The sequence below is a fragment of the Pseudonaja textilis genome, unplaced genomic scaffold, assembly GCF_049901715.1.
Source record: "Pseudonaja textilis isolate UNSWEBS1 unplaced genomic scaffold, rPseTex1.2 PTEXSCF20, whole genome shotgun sequence".
In the NCBI taxonomy this organism is placed as follows: Eukaryota; Metazoa; Chordata; class Lepidosauria; order Squamata; family Elapidae; genus Pseudonaja; species Pseudonaja textilis.
This window is the reverse complement of record NW_028262864.1, coordinates 2,441,836-2,450,687: the sequence shown is the minus strand read 5'-3', so window position 1 is coordinate 2,450,687 and position 8,852 is coordinate 2,441,836. Positions and strand designations below refer to the sequence as shown.

At 40.2% G+C, this 8,852-nt stretch overlaps 1 pseudogene; it reads left to right on the top strand.

Moving 5' to 3' along the window:
- Window positions 1–386: 386 nt before the first annotated feature.
- On the top strand, window positions 387–8,197 carry LOC113451098 (suppressor of cytokine signaling 3-like; annotated as a pseudogene).
- Window positions 8,198–8,852: the final 655 nt, after the last annotated feature.

Below are 8,852 nucleotides of genomic sequence, written 5' to 3'. Positions count from 1 at the left end.
ATCAATTCCGGAATGAGCAGCAAAGGAAAACTATTCCTCACTGTGATAGAGTTCAGACAGCGATAATCACAACATAAGCGTAATTCTCCCGACTTCTTTTTAACAAAAAGAACGGGAGCCGAAAGAGGAGACGACGATGGTCGAACAAATCCCCGAGCCAAGTTTTTATCTAAAAACTCTCGAAGCACAGCCAACTCAGGCTCCGACATGGAGTATAACCGACCCTTGGGCAGTGGAGCATTCGGTATCAGGTCCACAGGACAATCATAAGCACGAAGCGGTGGTAACTGATCCGCCTCCTTCTCGCTGAAAACGTCGGAGAAGTCCGATAGCTCCGGAGGTATGGAAACAGCAGGAGCGGCGGCGATATCCTGGCCAGCGCAGATATGTCTCAGATGATCCACACATTGGAGACTTGGAAAGGAAATGGCGTTCTGAGCCCAAGCCACCAACGGATCGTGCAAATGCAGCCAGGACACGCCGAGTACCAAGGGGAAATGAAGGTTCGAGGTGATATAGAAACTTATCGCCTCCTCGTGATCCCCAATGACCATATTCGCACTGGCTGGGTGGTGAAACTCAATGGGCCTAGCTTGAGCCTCAGATCTCTCAAAGTTCTCAAAGTTCTTCGAAAACTCTCGCCTGTTTTCCTGATTAGCTATTCCCGGCTGCTGCTCAGTCAGAGGGAAAGAATTGGAGGAGGTCGAAGGTCCTGACAACTCTACTAAATCAGGTTCGTCTCTCCTAGTTAAATCCATTTCATCATCTTGGCTAACATCCAAGTCACTCAGCAATGCAAGTTCAAATTCCACTGCCAGATCCTCTTCATTTGAACTCACATCTGCCAACGGAGCAGATTCCAATCCTGGAGTCACAACATATATATATATAAAGGAAAATTCAGTCCAGTTAACTGCTAAGTCACGATAAAGTCCAGTAAAGAAAAAGTAAGGAAAAAAAAAAGCCAAGCCTCACTTTGACGTCTCCCTTTAAAAATAGCTGCTTATTCAATTTTGTCAAAAATCTCACAGATTTCTTCTTATACTTGGAGTGTCCTTTCAAGTCTCAAAATATTAGTAAAAAAAAAAGGATTCTCACCCAGCCAACACACTTTCTCTTACAGCCTCTTCCTTTCCGCAGCTGTCCCAACTTCAGCAGCTTTGGGGCTGCCTCTCCCCCGCCATCAAAAGGGACTTCTCCTGAATCAACCAGGGACTTTGCGGTGTCCCTGGGATCCACAGGATGTGCCCTTCGCGATCACCATCTCTGCGGGACGGTTTGGGTCCGTTTGGACCGGCCAGGGGCAAAGATATCGGCTGCAATCTTGGAGCTCGATTGCAGACCGTACCATCGCGACGCCAGTTCCTCCCCTCTCTAGTCTCCCAAGATCTTTTTTTTTTTTTGAAAACAATTTTATTGGTTTTTTAACAAACAAACAAACAAACAAAAACATAAAAACATCTGCTCTCCTCGATACTTATATACAGTGTGTCAGTTGGTTCATCGGTTTTGTGCATTCATTTCGTAGTCACAATTACAGTTACATTACATAATAACTCTTATTATCAATTCAAACTTATATATCCACATATCATTATTTAAAAAAAGGATTTGACTATACTTTTATTCAATCATGCCTTATGAGATAACTATAATTTAAGTAATTTATTCTATAACAAATCATATAATCGTACCAATTCTATCTTAAGAAAAAAGAAAAAAAACATTTTATAAATGTAATGTCAAGTAACAAGAGAAAAGGGAGAAGAAAAGTCAATAATATTCCTTATTACCTAACATTCTAAATATTCTATTTTTGTATTTCATCATCCAGCCATTGATAGAAAAGGTCCCAAATTGTATAAAGTTGTTTATCTTCTTGCTCTCTAATTTCAAATATCAATCTACTCATCTCAGCACATTCCAATATTTTCTTAATAATTTCCTCCTGCAATAGAATTTTCTCATTTTTCCAATTTTTTGCAAATACAATCCTAGCCACCGTCAATACATTTACAATCAAGTATTTCAAATCTTTACTATGAACCTCTAGTAAGATTCCCAATAAGAAAAACTCCGGTTTCAAGTCTATATGTCTCTTTGTCGTCTTTTCCAACCACATGTGGATTTTAGTCCAGTATTTTCTGGCATCCTCACAAGTCGACCACATATGGTGATATGAACCAGGTATCTGATGACACTTCCAAAAGTTTTTCCGATTTGTTCTTAAACATTCTTGCTATCCTTGTCGGGGGGAAATGCCACCTGCAAAACATCTTATACAAATTTTCTTTATAAACTGTAAACATTATCATTTTATAATTTTGCGACCATAATTTCTGCCATTTCTCTAAATCAATCCCATATCCAAAATTCCTCCCCCAAGCAATCATAGTTTCTTTAACTTATTCTTCCTCTAGCTTAATTCCCAATAAGTAACCATATAGTTTTTTAATCATCTTTTCATCAGTACCTGTCAAAATCTTATCTAAATCGATCTGTTTATCGTAAAATCCCTCTGTTTTGGAATCTTTATCATACCTTGAGTGTATCTGTGCATAAGAAAGCCAATTCGTCTGTATACCTTGTTCCTCTAATTTTTGTATCAATTTAAGTTCACCCTTTTCATCTAGTAATTCCCCATATCTAACTGTTTGTTCCTTTTTATAGATTATAGAATAAGAAAAAGCTTCTAACGTCGATAACCAAACTGGAATTTTCAAATAACATTGTTTTTTTTTATCTTCTCCCAGTTTAACCACAAAGACTCCCGTATATAATGTCTTCTCTACTTCTTATAAACAAATTATGTCAAACTTTAATTTCCCTAGTTTATGAAAAGTCTTCCTTCTCTTGGCAGCTAAATTCAATCCATTTATGTTCATTGTTATCAATTTTTTCTCTTCCATGATGATATTTTATATTTAGTCTTGGCGGTCTCATACTTCTTGGTTCACGTTGGTCTTTGATATCCACCTGTCCACATACTACACCTTCTTCTTTTACCATCTCCATTTGTTCCTCTTGGGATTCAGTTAATAAGACCTCTTTTTCTACCTCTTCCTCTCTCCTTCCAAAAGAATCTGCGTAGAAGAGTTCTGCTTTCTCAACTGAATCAATTCTATATCTCTGTTCTTGCCATATAAACATCAATCCTTCTGGGATCAGCCATCTATAATTCACCTCCTTCTTCAATAACGCTTTGGTCAGAAATCGATAGTCTCCTCTCATCTCTCTCACTCTTCTAGGTATTTGTTTTAGGACCCGGATTTCTTTACCTTTGTATTTAAATACCTTCTCTCTTGCCGCTTGTAAAATCTGTGTCTTAATAGATTTTTTAGTAAATCTAATGTGGACTTCTCTGGGTAGGTTATTTCTCATCGCATATCTTGTGGAAACACGGTATATCTCATCTACTCCATCCATCATCTTTTCCTCTGTTGTTTCCAAAACAACAGCCAAGATTTCTATCATTATCGCAGCCAAATCTTGCCCTTTTTCTTCCTCTATATTTTGAAATCTAAGATAAAATTCGGACCTCTCCATCTCCCACTTCAACATCTCGCTTTTTTCTTGTTCAACCACCATTAATCTAGTATGAATATTTCCAATCTTCTCCTCTCTTCGTTCACCCTCTTCTTCAACTTTTTGAATTCTCACATCATATTTCACCATCATCTGTTAGATATTTTGCACCTTTTCTTCAGTCTCCCCTGTTCTTAGTTCAATGATATCTCTTTTTGTCTTAAGGTCTTGAATTCCTTGCATGATCATCAGTAAAGTTACTTTTTCTTGTTCTTTATCTTGCTTTGGCATTACCTGCATTGAACGTTGTCCTCCAGATGGTGAAGAAGCAGAAGAAGATACGGAAGCACCCGGGGGTATAAGTTTCCTACTCATTTTAGGTGGTTCAAAATCTTCAAATTCTTTCAAATTTAATCCAATCAAAAACGTAGCCAGTTATAATCCAAAATGGAAAGGTCCAGCAGCAAAATCTTCCAATTAAAGAATCCCAATTTCAAAAGAAAAAACAAGGAGACCAAAATAATCCAGAATTATAAATAAAAAGAAACAAAAATCCCAAATAAATTTCTTCAAATTCCACACCTTAATCCAGCCAAAAAAATCTCAGTTGAGAAAAGAAAAAAAAAGATAGTCCAAAAGTATACATTAAAAAGAAAAGCAAAAATCCCAATAGAAAAGAAAAAAAAATCAAAATAAAATAAAAATGAAGAATTCAAAGGCTTCCCCTTGAAAATAAACAAAAATTAAAAATAAAGACCTTACTAGAATAAAAATATACAATAATGCTGGTGGAGGGGATAGCGGAACTAAAAAAAAGATTAGAAAAGGAAAGTAGAAAACAATACACTGCACTCTGCTTAGTTGTCCAAGGCTCTAATTATGACTCCCTTCTCTTTCCCACAAGCTTCAAAGCTAAACCATAGATATTTAATTATAGACAGAAATCCAGAAAAGCACCTGTAATAATATTCTACAGCGCTCTTCCCTCTATCTTATCAAAAAATGTCCTTGAGAAGGAGTCTTTCACATCTCTCTCCAGTTCAAGTAGAATATTTCCGAGCCTCTAGTTGGCAGTGTTACAAAGTTTCTTAGTTCTCACTTTCCCCCCTCCTCTCAGAACAGCATAATTAAAATAAAAAAAAGCCCGCAGGAAATATATACATATATATAAAAAGCAAACAAGGAGAAAAAAAAAAACCAAAGGGAGCCTCTAGCCTTAAAAAATTAGAATATAAAAATCCAAAGGGAGAATAGAAAATATATATATAAAAAGAAACAGTCCGGTTATCCAGTAAATAACAATGAAGTCCGGTAGCAAAACAAAAACAAAAACAAATAAAGCCTCGCTTTGACGTCTCCCTTAAAAAAATGCCGCTTAATCAGTTTTGTCAAAAATCACACAGATTTCTTCTAATAATCAAAGTGTCCTTTCAAACCTCAAAAATTAGAAAAAAAAGTTTCTCACCCAACCGACAGACTTTCTTTCAGACTCTTTCTTTCTGGAGCTGCCCCGACTTCAGCAGCATGGGGCTGCCTCTCCGCTGCCAGCAAAAAGAGCTTCTCCGGTCATCCAGGGATTTTGCGGTGTCCCCTGAGTCCACAGGGTACGCTCTTCACAATAGCCGTCCCTACGGGACGGTTTAGGTCCGTTTGGACCGGCCGGAAACGAAGATATCGGCTGCAATCGAAGAGCTCGATTGCAAGCCGTATCGTCACGGTGCCAGCTCGTCCCAACTCTAGTCTCCCAAGATCTTAAGATACTTCAATAGGAGGCATTTTTATAGGATCAGAATGAAGATTTAAGAGTAGGCTTCCTCAATTTGGTGATCTCCAGATTCATTATACTACATCACCTGTTATCCCCAGCTGACATGTAATAATGTGAAGTTGTAGCCAATGCATCTGAAGGTCACTGGGTTGAGAATGTCAAATGACTTACAAGTCATCCTTGACTTACAATCATTAATGACTGTTCAGAGTTACAATGGTGCTGAAAAAAAAAAAGACTTCTGACCAGTCCTATAATTACAACTATCCCACCATCCTTGCAATCATGTGTTCAAAATGGGTCTGACTCATTTAATGACCACATTGTTTAAGGATGGAAGTTCTGGTCCCACTTGTAGTCATAGTGCCTTTCCAAAACAACGCCTGCCTGCCCAATTTAAAAGTCCAATTTTCTGTGTTTTAAAAGGTCTTTAGCTTTTCTCCCCTTTGTTCCTTTTCTTTCGGGTCTAGGATTTTTCTCTCTATGGTAGAAAGAAACTTTGGATTTCTCTCTTTTTTTCTTTAAAGTTAGGGTCTAAATAAAAAGGAATCTTCTCACCCAGCTCTAATCACTGTTCATCTGCATCACTCTTGCACAGTTCTTTGTTCCCTCGGCTGTCCCAGCTTCGTGGCAGCTATGATGGCTGCCTCTTCTCATCAAGGGAGAGGGAAGAAGCCCTGAGTCCAGCAGGAGAGTTGCTGCTGTCCCCAAACCACAAGGTGCCCCTCTTTTCTTCACCACCCCTACAGGGTGGCTTTAGCTCTTTTTGGAGCCCTCCAACAGGGAGAACTCGGTGTGGAGCACAGAGACCTGCTCCTCATGTCCAACAGCGCTGCGACATCACCTGGAAGTCCCATATGGGTAGCAGTTTTAAAATACATGAAATTAACAAATCAAATCCATACTGGTGCTTACAGGTAGTCCTTGACTTACATTTATTTAGCAACCATTCAAAATTATAATAGCACTGAAAAAGTTACTTAGGACAGGTCCCTGTTATGACTCCCCTTCGAAATTCAAACGAACAAAACAGAAAGCAGCCATTTCACAATTAAATCAAACGGAAAGAAGTCTTACAAGATAACGGCTGGCAGAAACCACAGCATAAATCTTTACTCTGTCCGGCAAACCAGTCCTGGCAATAAATCTCCAGTCTCAGAGCTTCTTGCTGTAACGTCCTCACTCAAATAGTCATTTTGTTCCTGGCAAAATGGACCAGCCCAGCTGTGTCCTTTTATACTCATTGAGGCAACGTGCTAATTTACTGACTCGCTCTCCTCATTCGCTCCAGCTGATTTTGCCTTCTCAACCGTCTTCTATTTTTTACATTTAACCACAAATTTTCCAAGTTCTCATCTCCACTAGAAGACTCTCTCAAAACTTCCCTGTCAGCCATTCCCGGCTGTTGATCAGATAAGGAACCAGAGGAGGTCAATGGTCCTGACAATTCTAATACATCAGGTCTGTCATCCTTTGTCACGTCCATCTCCTCATCCTGGTTATCAGTCCAATCACTAAGCCAGGCCGGCTCATATTTTTCTGCCATGACCTCCTCACTTGAACTCATATCAATCACAGGAGCTGAATCCAAGCCCGGAGCCACAACAGGTCCCCATACAACCAGCACAGCATCTCCATGGTCACATGATCAGAATTCAGGTGCTTTGGAACCAGCATGTATTTATAAAGTTGCAGCATGTGATTGCCATTTGTGGACCTTCACAGCTGGCTTCCAATAAGCAAAATCGGAATAGGAGGCAGCAAATTTGCTTAATGAGTAACATTTGCAGTGATTCACTTAACAACTGTGGCAAAAAAGGTTGTAAAATCAAGTATGACAGAACAACCACCTACCTTAGCAATAGAAATTCTGGTCCCAGTTGTGGCCATTAATTGAGGACTACCTGTACAGTCACTACCTGTATAGTCATGCTGAAGAAGCTGGCATACAGGCTTTAAGCACCAAGATCAAAATTTTCTTATCCACCATGCTCCGCCTGAGACGCTGAGACCATTGTAAATACATGCTGGTTGCCAGACATCTGAAATTTGATCATGTGACTGGGGAAACTGCAATGATCATAAGTGTGAGAACTGGTCATAAGTTGCTTTTTTCAGTGCCATTGTCATTTTGAACAGTCATTAAATGAATGTTGTAAGTTGAGGATTTACCCATACCAAATATTTTGACTTACCAGCCCAAACCAGGTTAACACCCTTGATGTGAATGATGTTCAGGTGCCTGTGAATTGATATCTTCCTTTTCAGATGCAGCTCTGATAATCAAGCTGTCCACTAGTCAATTGGTGGTGTGATGGTCCCCCTGTGCTACACCAGTCATGGTGGCCATGACAGGCCCTGCCATCCCTTCCTACCATTTCAAGAGTTTCTGTGGAAAGTTTGAGTGGGTGGAAAGTGCCTTGGAATGATTGGAGGCCAGTGGTTTCTACTGAGGCAGCCTGTCAGGGGCTGAAGCCAAGAGGCTCTTGACTTCACAGCCTCCTGGTGTCTTCCTGGTGAGAGATTCCTCCGACCATCACCTCTTCACCTTGAGCATCCACACCAGGACAGGCATCACCAACCTACATATTCAGCAGCAGGACTCAGCTTTCCACCTGGAGGCCTTGCCAGGAGCTGGCCATCCCCCAGCCTTCAGTTGTGTGGTCCAGTTAGTTGAGTATTATCTCTGCCTCGGGGCTGTTGAAGGGGGTCCCTGCTCCTTGGAGAGTGAGGGTCAGCCTCCAGTGCCTTTGGCCCACACAGCCACTCCATTGCAAGGTGCCCATTTTGCAGGAGCTGTGTCAGCGGGCTGTACGAGCCAGTGTGCAGGGCAGAGGTGACACCAGGGCTCAGCTGCAGAGGCTGCCAGTCCCCCAAGCATTATTGAACTCAATCTGCAGCTAAAAGGAAGAACTAAAGCAGCAGTTTTAAGTCCTTTTAATGTATGCAGAGTTGGGGCCTTCCTTGTTAGAACGGATGAACAGAGTTGGTTGTAGATAGTGTACTGCTGATGCACCACTATTTTCTTGGAATAAACCATTTGACAGATAAGCCAAACATTTCATTGTGCAGCTATTTATAATGAGCCTTCCAAAAGCTACTGAAAATTATCTGAAAAAAGACTAGCAGAGTAGATTAGTCAATGATCTGGAGATGCCTATCCTATATAATCCGCTTCCCCATTTTTCCAAGCTAGCCACTTCCACATTTCAAACGCTTCTTGTGCAGAGGTAGAAGTATAGCAGAAAGTTTTTACTCTATCCATAGGCAGAGCTGCCTGAAGCAGCTCCCAATTGTTCTCATCTTTAGTTGAAAGTTGTTGAAAGGTGCACAAGTTTGTGTGAAACAGTCCTGAGACAAAAATCTCTGCTAACTGCCCAGTAGTGAAATCAACAAGGACAGAATTTGTGTTTAGCTGCAACTATTGTGCATCTTTCTCTACAAACTCTGAGGTGGACAAGAAAATTGTATACCCAGTAACAAGGAGAATGTTTGAATCTACAACCAAGAGCCTTCTCTGGTTTCTTTCTTTAGAATATACTGTAAATAACCTCAAGGC